Consider the following 14,827-nt stretch of genomic DNA (forward strand, 5'->3'; position numbering starts at 1 on the left):
CTTGTTATTTCCTGTCTTTTTTTTTTTTTTTTTAAGATTTTATTTATTCATTCGTGAGAGACAGAGGGAGAGAGAGAGAGAGAGAGAAGCAGAGAGAGAAGCAGGCTCCCAAGGAGCAGGGAGCCCGATGCGGGACTCGATCCCAGGGTGACCTGAGCCGAAGGCAGACGCTTAACCATCTGAGCCACCCAGGCGCCCCTGTTATTTCCTGTCTTTTTGAGCCTAGCCATTGTGACAGGTATAAGGTGATAGCTTATTGTGGTTTTGATTTGCATTTCCCTGATGATTAGTGATTGATGTTGAGCATGTTGTGCGTTGGCCATCTGTATGTCTTCTTTGAAAAATGTCTTTTCAGGTCCTTTGCCCATTTTTTTAATTGGATAATTTTTTTTTGGTGTTGAGTTGTATAAATTCTTTATATATTTTGGATATTAACCCCTTATCCGATATATCGTTTGCAAATGTCTTCTGCCATTCCTAGGTTGCCTTTTTGTTTTATCAGTGATTTTCTTCATTATGCAAGAGGTTTTTATTTTCATTTAGTCCCAATATTTTCATTTTGCTTTTGTTTCTCTTGCCTGAGGAGACATATCTGGAGAAAAGTTGCTAAGGCTGGTGTCATAGAAATTACTGCCTGTGTTTTCTTCTAGGAGTTTACAGGATCAGGTCTCACATTTCATCCGTTTTGAGTTTATTTTTGCATATGGTGTAAGAAAATGGTCTAGTTTCATTCTTTTGCATGTAGCTGTCCAGTTTTCCCAACACCATTTATTGAAGAGACTGTCTTCTCCCCACTGTATATTCTTCCTCCTTTGTCATAGATTAATTGACTATATAAGCATGGGTTCATTGCTGAATTCTCTGTTTTTTCTACTGATCTATGTGTCTAGGTTTGTGCCAGTACCATACTGTTTTGATTACCACAGCCTTGTAGTATATCTTGAAATCTGGGATTGTGATACCTCCAACTTTGTTCCTCTTTCTCAAGATTGCTGTGGCTGTTGGGGGTCCTTTGTGGTTCCATACAAATTTTAGTATTATTTATTTTGGTTCTGTGAAAAATGCTGCTGGTATTTTGATAGGGATTGCTTTAAATGTGTAGATTGCTTTGGGTAGTATGGACATTTTTAACAGTATTCTTCCAGTCTATGAGCATGGAATATCTTTCCATTTGTTTGCATCATCTTCAGTTTCTTTCATCCATGTTTTATGGTTTTCAGAGTACAGGTCTTTCAACTTGGTTAAGTTTATTCCTAGGTTTATTCTTTTTGGTGCAATTGTAAATGGAATTTTTTTGGTGCAATTGTAAATGGAATTTTTTTCTTAATTTCTCTTTCTGCTACTTTGTAGTTTCTCTTTCTGCTACTTTGTCATTAGTGTATAGAACTCAACTCATTTTTTGTATAAATTTTGTATTCTGCACCTTTGTTGAATTCATCTATTACTTCTAATAGTTTTTTAGTGGAGTCTTTAGAGTTTTCTATGTATAGTATCATGTCATCTACCAATGGTGACAGTTTAACTTCTTCCTTACCAGATTGGGTGCCTTTTATTTCTTTTTTTATTGGTGTGGCTAGGACTTTCAGTACTAAATTGAATAACAGTGGTGAGAATGGACATCCTTGTCTTGTTCCTGATCTCGGAGGAAAAGTTCTTAGTTTTTCACTGTTGAGTATGATGTTAGCTGTGGGTTTTTCATGTATTGAGCATTGTTCCCTCTAAACCCACTTTGTTGAGAGAGTTACAGATGTTGAATTTTGTCAAATGCTTTTTCTCCCTCTATTGAGATGATCATATGATTTTTATCTTTTGTTTTGTCACTGTGGTGGATCAGATTGATTGATTTGCAGATATTTAATATACTTCCAAGAGTCTTTACCATCTTTTTATACTAGTTAGTGAAAAGTCAATTAGCAAGATTACAGTAAATTTGTCTTCACAGTGTTAATGAGTCAAATCAGACTTTTGTGACAAAAACAGTTTATCTGAATAGGAACTTTTACAAGAAGCTTTGTGATAAAGTAGTTTCCTGTGATAACCTTTCACAGTCCCAAGATTTTAAATGAGGAGACCTTGGATCCTATTAAAACAAACATTTAACATGACAAAAACTTAGGAGACTTAAAGAGAAACTCGATGTTATGGTGACAAATTAGGCAATAAATATAAATTCTTTTAAATTTACTTTAAATTCTATAGTAAATATATAAAATTTTAGTAACCTTTTCCCATAAAACTACCTCTGCAAGTGATTTACGGGGACCCTGCTTGGAAACAAAATGGCCCCTTATTTTAACTTTGATTTTAATTAAGGCTGAGTAAGGGATATGTGAGCTTTTATGATAATTGTTTTCCACAGTGACATTAGCGTTAAACCCTCATTAAAACAGAACCATTGTTCTACTAACATCTGCTTTATACATTACTTTTATTTGTGCTCTAGTGAATCCCCAGGAAATGTATAAACTAGGTAAGTGTCCATAACAAAATGTGTTCACCTCTGTTGTCAGCAATGTGTTGGGGTTTTTAAAATGGAGATCATCGTAAATTATTTGTGGCTATGAAGTAATGAAAACAGGACTTGGTTACTTGTTAAAATATGCATTAGTTAATTATGTGTACCTTTTCAGAAGATGCTCAGTATACTGTGCTATAAGTCCAGAAAGTCCTTATCTAATTTGGTACATGATTTCATTAGGGAGGCAAGATTAGGAACTGCCCATGGGCCGGCTTAGGCAAGTGTTCTCCATTTTCCATCCACTCACTATTACACAAACTCCAAAACCTATTCTTTTAATCACTCGAGTGCATGGTATAATGACATAAACCAGCAACTCCTTATTTATTTATTTATTTATTTAATTTTATTTTATTATGTTAATCACCATACATTACATCATTAGTTTTTGATGTAGTGTTCCATGATTCATTGTTTGCGGATAACACCCAGTGTTCCATTCAATACGTGCCCTCTTTAATACCCATCACCAGGCTAACCCATCCCCCAACACCCCTCCCTCTAGAACCCTCAGTTTGTTTCTCAGAGTCCATAGTCTCTCATGGTTTGTCTCCCCCTCTGATTTCCCTCCCTTCATTTTCCCCTTCCTACTATCTTCTTCTTCTTCTTTTTTTGAACATATAATGTATTTGTTTCGGAGGTACAGTTCTGTGACTCAACAGTCTTACACAATTCACAGCACTCACCATAGTGCATACCCTCCCCAATGTCTATCACCCAGCCACCCCATCCCTCCCACCCCCCACCACTCCAGCAACACTCAGTTTGTTTCCTGAGATTAAGAATTCCTCATCAGTGAGATCATATGATACATGTCTTTCTCTGATTGACTTATTTCGTTTAGCATAAGACCCTCTAGTTCCATCCACGTCATTGCAAATGGCAAGATTTCAGTTTTTTTGATGGCTGCATAATATTCCATTGTGTATATATACCACATCTTCTTTATCCATTCATCTGTTGATGGACGTCTTCGCTCTTTCCATAGTTTGACTATTGTGGACATTGCTGCTATAAACATTGGGCTGCATGTGCCCCTTTGGATCCCTACATTTGTGTCTTTAGGGTAAATACCCAGTAGTGCAATTGCTGGGTCGTAGGGTAGCTCTATTTTCAACTGTTTGAGGCACCTCCATACTGTTTTCCAGAGTGGCTGCACCAGCTTGCATTCCCACCAACAGCGTAGGAGGGTTCCCCTTTCTCCGCCTCCCCGCCAACATCTGTCGTTTCCTGACTTGTTAATTTTAGCCATTCTGACTGGTGTGAAGTGGTATCTCATTGAGGTTTTGATTTGGATTTCCCTGAGCCAGCAACTCCTTTTAAATGAATCACTCATCTTTCTGTTTCATAAGACCCATTCTCTCATGTTTCTGTTAGCATATCCTCTCAGTTATTCTACTGACCCATTTTATAGATGAGTCATGTGAAGCTCAGAAGGTTTTTCAGGCTGTTAATTCTAAAGTCAACCAACCTGAAATGAATTTGGAAAAATCTAACAGTGTTTCTCTATTTCAGTTTCTGGTATTTCTCTATTTCAGTCTCTGGTTTTACTGCTTATGTTCACTGTCTTCAGTGAAAAATGGACTATGTGGGCCTTCAAAACTGAACAAGCACTCTGCTTGGGCCCAGGTCACCAATTGATCCTGGGTGTCCTGAGGTCAGAAGTCCAGGGTTTCACTTGGGATCAGAGTGTAGAGGTGCCCAGTCCAACAAAGAAGTACACATTTGTTGACATACAGGGACATTGCAAGAGGAGCCTCTTTTTCATTCGACAGCTCCTTCGGAAATTTGCCCAGAGAAACCTGTGACTAGACCCTCAGGCATAGGTTTCTGCCATTCCTCCTTCTCTGTAAAGATAGGGAGCCAGAGGCTGATGAGGCCTCATAGCCCTGGAGCATTTGCTACAACTGAATACAGGAAACCAGAGGAAAAAACCCCGAAAGACATGCAGCCAAAGTCCCTTCCTGGAAAGGTTGGGGAAACCTGGAAAATATAAACTGGGGTTGCCGCCTCGCATTTGGGGGCTGGCTTGCTATTGTGAGCCTCCATCCAAGAGTGAGTCTCACATCCCTCATCCGGGAGGGAGCTTTAGTGCTCCACGGGGAGAGGTCTGAATCCAGTCACGTGTGTTTCCGTTCAGCCCAAGGCTGAAACTGACTGCCCTTAGCCGTAGATTCTGCAGCTCCAGTCATGTTCCTACACAGGCTTTTAACACACGGTCTGTAGTTCTGGGATTCAATCTTGTTGTGTAGGGCGCACTGGGAGTGGAGTGGGGGTGGGCCGGGGAAGGAGGGAGTTCCCTGGAGATAACTCACTGCTCTCTCAATTCTGAACAGGCACCAAAGACTGCTTTGGAAAAACACAACCCTCACCTTTGAGACACAGAGGCCTACTCTCTAATGTCTAAATAATTCAAGAATCTCCAAATGATCTGATGTCAGAAATTCACATGACTATACACCAGGCAGGTGGCATAAATAAACGGCAGCCAACCCTTCTTCAAGGAAAAGGAAGTAGCAGACTCTAGCTAATGGGAGAGTACGTGTTCTATCCAAAAGGCAGGTGGTATTTGATTGTAGCTGATGGGTGTATCTGGGAGCCCAGAATTACCAAGTTTTCCAATCTTTTTAAAAAAGATTTATTTATTTATTTATTTGAGAGAGAGAGAGAGAGAACGTGAGATGGAGAGGAGGGGCAGAAGGAGAGGGAAGGAATCCTCAAGCAGACTCCCCAATGGGGCTCAGTCCCAGGACCCTGAGATCATGACCTGAGCTGAAACCAAGAGTCAGAGGCTCAACTGACTGAGCCACCCAGGTGCCCCCCAAGTTTTCCAATGTTTAAAGATAGCTCAATTTGAGTGTGAAATCTGTACATTTTAAAATATTGGCTAAGTAAAAAAATTATCATCCCATATATAATATATTCATTTAATACCAGCCTCACTTTGCATATTGGGTTTCCTGGGACTCAGATTCTGGAAGAATGACATGCAGGAAGTTGATTAGGGACCTCTGTGCCAGGGAAGGGACAGGGAGGGGATGGTTGGGCAGAGGGGAAAGCTGAGCTGCGATGTGGTCTGAAAGGCTTTAGCTGACCTGACAGGCTTTGGAGTTGTTACCCTTTTGTGGCAAGGGGACCAGGCCCTTACATGCTCACATTAACCACTTACCAGATCAGACTGCCCTTGGAGTGGGAGTGGGGTTACCTGAGACAAGGGCAGTTTCCAGAAAGGGCTGATTGCTGAAGGTTGAGAGCACCTAGAGGAAGGAGTCCTTCAGTCCTGAACAGAAGTGGGGGCTGGTTGGAGCTTCAGAGTGTCTACTACAGAGCTCTCCTTACACGGTTCACATTCACTTCTTTGTGTAAGACCTGGGATCACCAACTCTAGAACCTGGGTGCACCTCTTCTTTTGGGGGTGTCAGGGCCTTTTTTCCCCCCGAGCTGGTCTTTGGATCACAGTAATACTCATTATGGTCCTCTACTTGTCATTCTAGATTCTCCTCATTCTTAGCTAATGTCTTCACTGGTCCTGGTGATTTACTTGGCGTTGGGACATGGACCTTGGTCACCATGCCTTTGTCAGGTTATGGCTGATGTACTTGTCTATTTACTATCAAGATTGGGCAAGGTAGTACCTAAAAGAACCCATGTGGATTGCAAGGGTGTCATAAGACTCCTCCCTGCCCCTGTTGTGTAACAGGAGCCCTACCTCCTCTTGATAACCTGGGTCCTATAAGGTTGCTGATTCTCTTCCTTCCCTGTTTAGTCCCTAGGCATAGAGAGACCTGAGTGCCCCGAAGCAGCAGTTAACTTAAGAGTTCAGTAGGACTCTTGCTCTGCCCCCTGGTGGAAAGCGTTTCCCCTTTGGAAAAGATATGAAACAACCCAGAGTTGCAGGGATGTGAAACATGCATTTCCCATTTGGGTCCCTGGGAGTGATGGTCAAAGGGGTCACTCTTGCTTCTTCCCCTTGGTTCTTGGACTCATGTATTCTTCTTTTTGGGACAGTACATACTTGATAAAGGGCACTGATTTAAAATGACAATGCATCCTGGACGATGGTGCCTTATCCTTGCGAGGAATCATCCCTGAATTCGTGCTTCACTTGTCCCTTCAGTAGATCATTCCTCCACATTTAGGATGGCAGCTTCTAGGCGGGGTAGTATTTGATAGAACTACTGGATCCTGCAGTCATATGACCTTTCATGCATCTTCCTTGCTATTAAGTAGACCCCTTAGTCTGATGTGATGTTATGGAACCCATGCCAGTGCATCAAATACTCTTTAGTGTTGAACTGAGGCTCTAGCAGCAGCGAAGGCAAATCCAGACCTAGAATATGTGTTCATCTCTTTTCTTTTCTTTTTTTTTTTTTTTTTACGATTTATTTATTTATTTTGGGGGGGTGGCCTTTTTTTCCACTCTAATGTTCATGTGTCCTTCATGAACCTTCTACAGCTCATGTGTCTTACCAAACCTTCGACATACTTGTCACTTCTTACTCATCTCATCCGTTTTGCATGATGTCATCCAAAGAGTGTGCCAATAAGATGTTCTTCAAGATGTCCAGACTAGATCTTTTCAGACTGTATTATAATGGAGGGAAGGACAATCATAGCCTTGGTCAAAACTCTTCGTTTGTATTGTCATCTGTTTCAAGTGCATGCAAACTTCTTTGCTTTGCTTTCCTGGCAGGGATGGAAAAGAACTTCTTGGATAGTTCAGTGGCTGTGTACTATGTACTTGAGGCCATAACAATATGCTCTAGGAGAGTATCACAACACTTTCAATTTGGGTTCTTAATTGATTGAGTTATGCATTGGGATTTGTCTGACTTTTGTAGTATCTAGAGTAATGAATTAAAAGACAATATAATGGAGATTACCAGCCCCATAGCATTTTGGTCTTTAAGGCCTCTTAGGATGCAAAAAATTTTTAAATTTGCTATCTTGATTCAACATCTTGGGGTAAAGGTAGAGAACAGTTTTAGAGCCTTCTACTTGATCTTCCCAACTTAATTGCTGTTACCCCACAGGCTAAGAAACCAACATGGAGGTGTGCTAATTGCCACATTTGTCCATCCCAATTAATCAATAGAGGTTTGTGAAAATGACTTGTAGGTGGACCTGTAAAGCTAGTGGGTCAAAGGTAAGCCAGAACCGGGCCAGGAGTCCATTTATTACTTGGCCTCAGCATACTTTCACTCTAACAGAGGAGTTCTGCTGATGCCTCAAGTCTCTGGATACCAGTGTCAACTGGGAACTTATATCCATCTGTTCTCTAGATGTTTAGGTAGCCCCCTTTCCCAGTTTTCAGTGGCATTAATAATTGGCCCTAGGACCCGTTGGGGAAGGACTAGAGAAATCATACTAGTCATGGTGTTGCAGGATCTTTCCTCTTGATGACCTGGCTTCTCCTTCGGTTAAATGTTTTGCAAGCCTCAAAACTAAGTCAAATCTAGAAATTGGGCACAGGATTATGACTTTTTAAAAAAGATTCATTTATTTATTTGAGAGAGAGTGTGTGCGACCCGGGGCAGGGAGGGCAGAGAGAGAGTGAGAGAGAGAAACCTCAGCAGACTTCCCGCTGAGTGTGAAGCATGAGGCGGGGCTCGATCCCAGGACCCTGAGATCACAACCTGAGCTGAAAACAGGAGTTGGCCACTTAACTGACTGAGCCACTCAGGTGCTCCATGGCATTATGACATTTTAGTGGAGTACTACCTTCAGCCCTCTCTGATCATCATTCCTTGATTCATTTTGATTACTACCTATTTTAGTTTCTTGCTACTGTTGTAACAAATGTAACCTCACCTGTGGGTCTAACATGTGTTGGGCCAGAGATGGAGATGAACACACAGTCATTTATCCCTCCCTCCCAACCTTACCCCATAACCCTAGCCAGTGTGGCCCTGCCTGTGGCTTTGAAATGAGCTACCATCGAATCTTATGAAGGCCAGAGGCCTTCAGAACCATCCTCTACTGAAGAAATGAATGAGAAACTCTATCCAGGGAGAAGCAGGTTTGCACACCTTGCTCAGGCTGGTATAAGTATGATTTTTGGAGTAAGCCCATGGGGGTTTTTTGTGTGTGTCTATATTTTTATTTTTAATTTTTTGGCTTATGTGTATCAAAGGTAGAATTGTTTGGTTATTTCTGTGTATGTAATGTATAAACATCTAATAATAGCAGGTGAATCACCACCTTGATTTCATTCCTATACTTCCAGTATATGATTAAGGTTTCCTCTGTTTGAACTGCAGATAAAATGTATGGACTCAAGTGACTTAATGACGGTTCTGTGATTAAATGTGTATTTGCTAACGTTGGAATAGCCTATGTGTTTCACAAAGGCTTGGTATATGGTTTTTGCCCCTTCAGAACTCTTTCTGTATTTTTTTTTTTTTAAAGATTTTATTTATTTATTTGAGAGACAGAGAGAATGAGAGAGAAAGCACATGAGACAGGGGGAGGGTCAGAGGGAGAAGCAGACTCCCTGGTGAGCAGGGAGCCCGATGCGGGACTCGATCCCGGGACTGCAGGATCATGACCTGAGCCGAAGGCAGTCGCTTAACCAACTGAGCCACTCAGGCGCCCTCTGTATTTGTTTTGGAACTATTTTTTTCCCCTCTATCCTTCAAATCGAGATCAAGGAAAATGTTTCCCTATGTTAATATAGCAAAATGTAAATTTGTTTTTAAAAAAGAAAATATTTTCGATCAAAACTATGGAAATAGCTAATCACTTATTTTAGATATTTTGGAGATTAAAAGAAAGGCAGAGAATATTCTTGATTTTCTCCTCTATCCAATTTATTTTTTTTATTTTAATTTTTTTAAGATTTCATTTATTTATTTGAGACAGAGTGCACACAAGTGTGGGGGAAGGAAGAGGGAGAGGGAGAAGCAGGCTCCCTACTGAGCAGGCAGCCCAATGCGGGACGCGATCCCAGGACCCTGGGATCATGACCTGAGCCGAAGGCAGATGCTTAACCAACTGAGCCACCCAGGCGCCCCTATTCAATTTATTTTATACTGCATTAATTCTACTCTATTCCAAGCGTTGTGAAAGAGCTGGACGCTGAAAAGATAAATAAGACATAGTCCCTGACATAAACGAGTTTGAAAAATCAGATCAGGAAAAGTAATGGCAGGAATGGTTGCCATCTAATTAACTTGCTTTGGGCTGAGAGTTTTACGTGAATAATCTTATTTAATCTTCAATATGTTCCCTATCCTTTATCTTCCTATACACTTATGCTCTCTCATCTCGTTTAAGGAGCCAAGATCCCGTGCTCTATCCTCACTTCCCAGTGGAGGAGCCGTCTTTGCTCCTTGCTGTGGGCGAGTCCTCCATTTACACAAACTAGATGTCACCTGTGTTGCCCATTCAAGGACGATAGGGCTCTTGTCCCCATTCTCTTACAGAGTCAGCCCCATAGGCCTACGACCATGCTCTTACTTCTCTCACATGGGATTCTGCTTTCTCTGCCTGTTACTGCTCCATTTCCTTGTCCCCATGTATAATAAAATCCCTTGGAAGAGGTGTCTACATCAGATGTTTCCAATGTCCACTTTGATTGTCTCTGGGAAACACCCCGATCAGTTTTCACCCGCACGACTTCATTAGGACTGCGCCGGTACACATACACACATAGTAGGTACTCAGGAAATATGACTTGAGTAATTTAATATATGTTCCCCAGAAAACCACTGTGACGTGGCTGTTACGATACTCATTTTATAGGTGCTCTGGTGAAGGCCCTCAGCGACCTTGACAGGGTTTTCTTTCATGCACTAATTAATTCTCACTTCTCATCTTCCTTCAACTTTCAGCAGCATTTAACAAAATGAATACATTCCCCTCTTTGAAATCATTTAGTTTCTTGACCTTCAGAACACCATGCTCCCAGGGTGTACCTTCTGTCTCACTGACCACTGTCTCTGTTCCTTTTCCTAGTTGCTCATTTCCCCTCAGGACGCTTACTTAACCTGAGACCTTTCTTCCCTCCGTCTCCACTCACTTCCTTGCTCATCTCCTCCAGTATTGTTAAATAATACCTAGAGACTGACAACTCCCAGATTTGTGTCTGTGGCCCAGATCATTCCTTAGATTTCCAAACCTGAATATCCCCATCTACTCAACATTTTGCTTTGGTATTTTTTTAAAAGATTTTATTTCTTATTTATTTGAGAGAAAGACGAGAGAGAGAGAGAGAGAGAGAGAGAGAGAGAGAGAGTGCAAGCATGAGGGGGGAGGAGGGGCAGAGGGAGAGGGAGAAGCAGACTCCCCACTGAGCAGGGAGCCCGACGTGGGACCCTGAGATGGCGACCTGAGTCGAAGGCAGACGCTTCGCTGACTGAGCCACCCAGGCGCCCCTTCACTTCGATATTTAATAGGAATGTCCACAGACGTATTCCTGATCTTTTCCCCGGTCTCATCCCTCCCACATTTTTCCCTGTCACAGTGAGAGGCACACCTTCATTTTTTGAGTTGCTCAGGCCAACAAATTTAGTGTAATTCTCAATTCCTCTTTTTCTCACACCCTGGTCAAGTCCATCAGCAAATACTGTTGGCTTTACCTTGAGATGCATGTAATATGTGACCATTTCTCACTGCTTCTATTAACATTTGGTCCAAGCTGCTGTCATCTCATCTGACCTCCTGTGACCTCTGTATGTAAATTTCAGCCCAAACTCAAGACAATGGAAATGACTTTCACCTTTCCACTCCTCGTTTATTTATCCTCAGTGCACTTCCCACCATTTTAAACACCAGGTAGTATCATTTTTAACCCTTGACTTGTCCCTTTCCTAAAATGTAAGCTTCAAGAGGGTGTGGATTTTGTCTCTTGTATTCAAATATTTGAATTCCTAATGTCTAGGTGCTCATAGTGGGTGCTCAATAAATAAAAGTAAATAAATAAGTAAATAGGGACCAAGGTCCCTCTGTTTCCAAATCCAGATCCTTAAACAACACACCATTCTTGGTCCCTACTTTTCCCTTGAAACCCAGTATCAGTTGCTTTTAGTTCTTTAACACAAGGCTCAGTGTTCTCATATACTTTGACGGCAGCTCCTTTCAAAGTCATAGCTCTCTAATCTGTGCTCAGGTACCAAATCTAGTCTACTGAACTGTTCTTTGGTCCGTATGTTGCCCTAGAATCTTGTGACTGTATCATATTAGCAAAGGGATTTCCTCACCAGCCTGAATTCACCTGCTGTGAAATCTGGAATTGGTAAACTCTAAGAAGTCTTAGAGAAGCAAGAATAGATATGCTTTTTTAAAAAATGATTTTATTTATTTATTTGAGAGAGAGAGAGAGAGCTCATTCATAAGCAGCGGGAGGGGCAGAGGAAGAGGGAGAAGCAGACACCCCGCTGAGCAGGGAGCCCAATGCCGGCTCCATTCCAGGACTCCAGGATCACGACCTGAGCTAAAGGCAGAGGCTTAACCATCTGAGGCACCCAGGCACCCCCAAAATAGATATTTTAAATCTAGATTCTAATCACATGCCCTTTAGTTATAGGAACATTTTTATTCCATGTCTTTATTCTTTCTTTGACACAATTTTAAAATTCATATGGTCACTCACCTATTAATTTTTGAGCAATTTCTTTGGGCAGAGTCCTATTTCACACACTGAGGATACAGCTGTAAATAAAACCAACACATTCCCTGCCCTCAAGAAGCTTACATTCCAATGATGGGGAGAAGGATAATATTCGATGATAAATTACTATACATATGGTGAAAAAAGTACCATGAAGATAAAGCAGGCATGGAAGGGCACCAAGTGCCTTATTTTTGAGTAAGGGTATAAGGTAAACTTCATGAGACCTGGGACATTATTATTGTTATTCACCTAACACTAGCACCTTGAAACGTAATAGTGTGTAGTAAGCACAAGATAAATATCATGAGAATATTGTGAGAATGAATGAATGATGGTGAGACCTGGTGAGGAGGTTACTGCAGCAGTCCCCATGAGACATGATGGTGCTAGGTCCAGGAAGAAGCTTTGCGGATTAAGAGGTCATATTATTGTCAAGTACAACTTCATAACTAGTTTGAAGGGTAAACAAGGATATTCAAGGGTAAACAATCCATAGATTGGGGGAATACAGTGCCTCACAAGTAGTGGAGCATACTTTCTAGGGGATTTTGGGCAAGAGCGAGTTTTACAGAGTTAGAAGAAGCAACGTGGAAATAGGGCATGGTTGGCGAGGGATTTCCTTATACTACTAGCCGGTCCTATTTTTTAGGGTAAACTAAGCTAGCTAAGCTGAGTTGGAGGATTGTGATTCATGTTTGTTGGGTTTCTGGTAAGTGGAGGCTGACTTAGGTTTAGATTTGTGACATGGTCCCAGTGACTGAAGCTGCCTCCATTTTGTGGATCTCAAGATATGAATTAACTTCATCAATCTGGATATAGTTAAGAGACAGAACCAATGGCATTTCCTGAAAGATTGGATATGGAGTGCAAATTGGATGGATTGAAGGAGAGGAGTCAAGGTTGATGCCACGCCTTTGGCCTGAGCAACTAGAATAAAGTAGCTTTGAGTTGTGGAAGTCTACCAATGTGGTAGGTTTGGTGGCCAAAATTAAGTTTCTTTGGGACCATAAATTAAGTCTCTCTATGTCTCCTTTTCCTTCTCTCATAGTTTCCTGAGATACCTAAAGCCAAGCTCTGCTGTGTATCCAAGGAAAACCATTCAGAGTCATTCTACTGTGGAAAACATGCATGCTGGTTTCACTCCTCACTCTCTTGGCCAGACACAGAGGTATTCTGTGTTGGTGGCTGCCTTTCTTACTCAAAGAAAGGCCCAGCCAAGGAAGGCTTTTTCCCTCAAACTCATCTTGGACACTTTCTTTTGCTTTAAGAAAGATAATGATGATTGAAGGGACAAAAGAAGGGAAAAAATAGTGTTTGTTGTACATTTCTGATTGTGGCAACAGCTTGAACTGATTAGCTGGTTATTATGCATTCCTGTGTATGGCTTGTCACTGGAGTCCGATCCGGAGAAACACATCACAAGTCCTATTCTCCATGGCCTCTAGCATGCAAACCTGACCTCAAAGAATTTAACCCCAAGTCTTCTAATTTGAAACAACACCCCCCCCCACACACACACAATCAAGTGATCAAAAACATGGTATAAATCTGTTAGTAGAGTGTTCTGGATTATAATGACAGGAACAGAGGACATAAATAGGATGCAAGAAAGGGAAAGAAACCCATAGTATTAAAAAAGAAAAAAAAGGCAGTGGTATTTCTTTAGGATTGTAAATATCCCCTATATATTTTTGTTTTTCTTAAGAACTTGCAAGATCCCTTCCAGCAAATTTGGGACACATCTTTGGGAAAGATACAGAGAGAGCTCTGCAGGGTTTCATACTATGTAGTTAATTCTCTTTTTACCCTGTTCTAAATATAATCCTGCTCATTTGTATGCCAATCCCCAGAATGCTTTGTAATTTCACAACTCTTGGCTAGTGGTCTCAGTATAAGAACAAAGCAAAATGTTTTGGGTGTGACTTTGGCCCTAAACCCTGCTCAGGCTTTGCAAAAGAGTACAGGGAGGTGACTTTGCCTGGCGTTCATCCTAGCCAGAGTATCACAGAAATAAAGTGGAAGTGGCTGTGGACTTTTCCTGAGAAGACCGCATTCAGTCCACTTACCCAGGAGTAACCAGAAGCTTGATTAACTCACTTGAGAGGAGGGAGTGTTTCAGGGGTCTTAGTCTCCCCTTTGATTATGTGCCCAGGTTTGTTCATTTTAGGTTTTTCGAAAGCCCAAGCTGAAGTCTTCTGTTCCTATTCTGGTGGATGCTTTATATAGTTCTCTACTGCGGGAAAGGCCTGCAATTTAATGAAAAGATGGCCAGAACTGTGGTCAGTGGCCTGCCTTATAGAAATGTGAAATTTAAGATTCTTAACACAGACTTAGTTGTGCATAGTGACATCTGCAGAATATTTAGTAGGCCATTAGCAATGACCACTGGGGAGTGGGGATGGTATGAGACTTGTCTTGAAAGGGTTTTTCAGTTTTTGCAAAGCGAGCCATTTTTGTTCTTTAAATGGTGTGTTTGGAATCATTTTCAAGGAGACCTGAGGGATCTCCTGCACTGGGACCACCAGGTAGCCCCCACCCATAAAACTCAGTTAATTTTAGCCAGTAGTTGAAGGACAATATATTCCAGCGCTAAAAGGCCATGTGTGTGCTCTCAATGACATGTTGACTTTTGTCTATCAGCTCTGCCTAAAGTAAACTCGGGATTTTCAGTAGTGCACACGGTTCACTGCCCAGGG

At 41.5% G+C, this 14,827-nt stretch overlaps 1 protein-coding gene across 2 annotated transcripts in view; it reads left to right on the forward strand.

The window, feature by feature from the left end:
- The window catches only part of DPYSL3 (dihydropyrimidinase like 3), a 115,348-nt gene that overhangs the window by 38,984 nt on the left and 61,537 nt on the right, over positions 1-14,827 (forward strand). The window lies entirely within an intron of this gene.

Source organism: Callorhinus ursinus, unplaced genomic scaffold, assembly GCF_003265705.2.
Source record: "Callorhinus ursinus isolate GAN/ISIS: 27379988/994484 unplaced genomic scaffold, GSC_fseal_2.0 scaffold23, whole genome shotgun sequence".
Classification (NCBI taxonomy): Eukaryota; Metazoa; Chordata; class Mammalia; order Carnivora; family Otariidae; genus Callorhinus; species Callorhinus ursinus.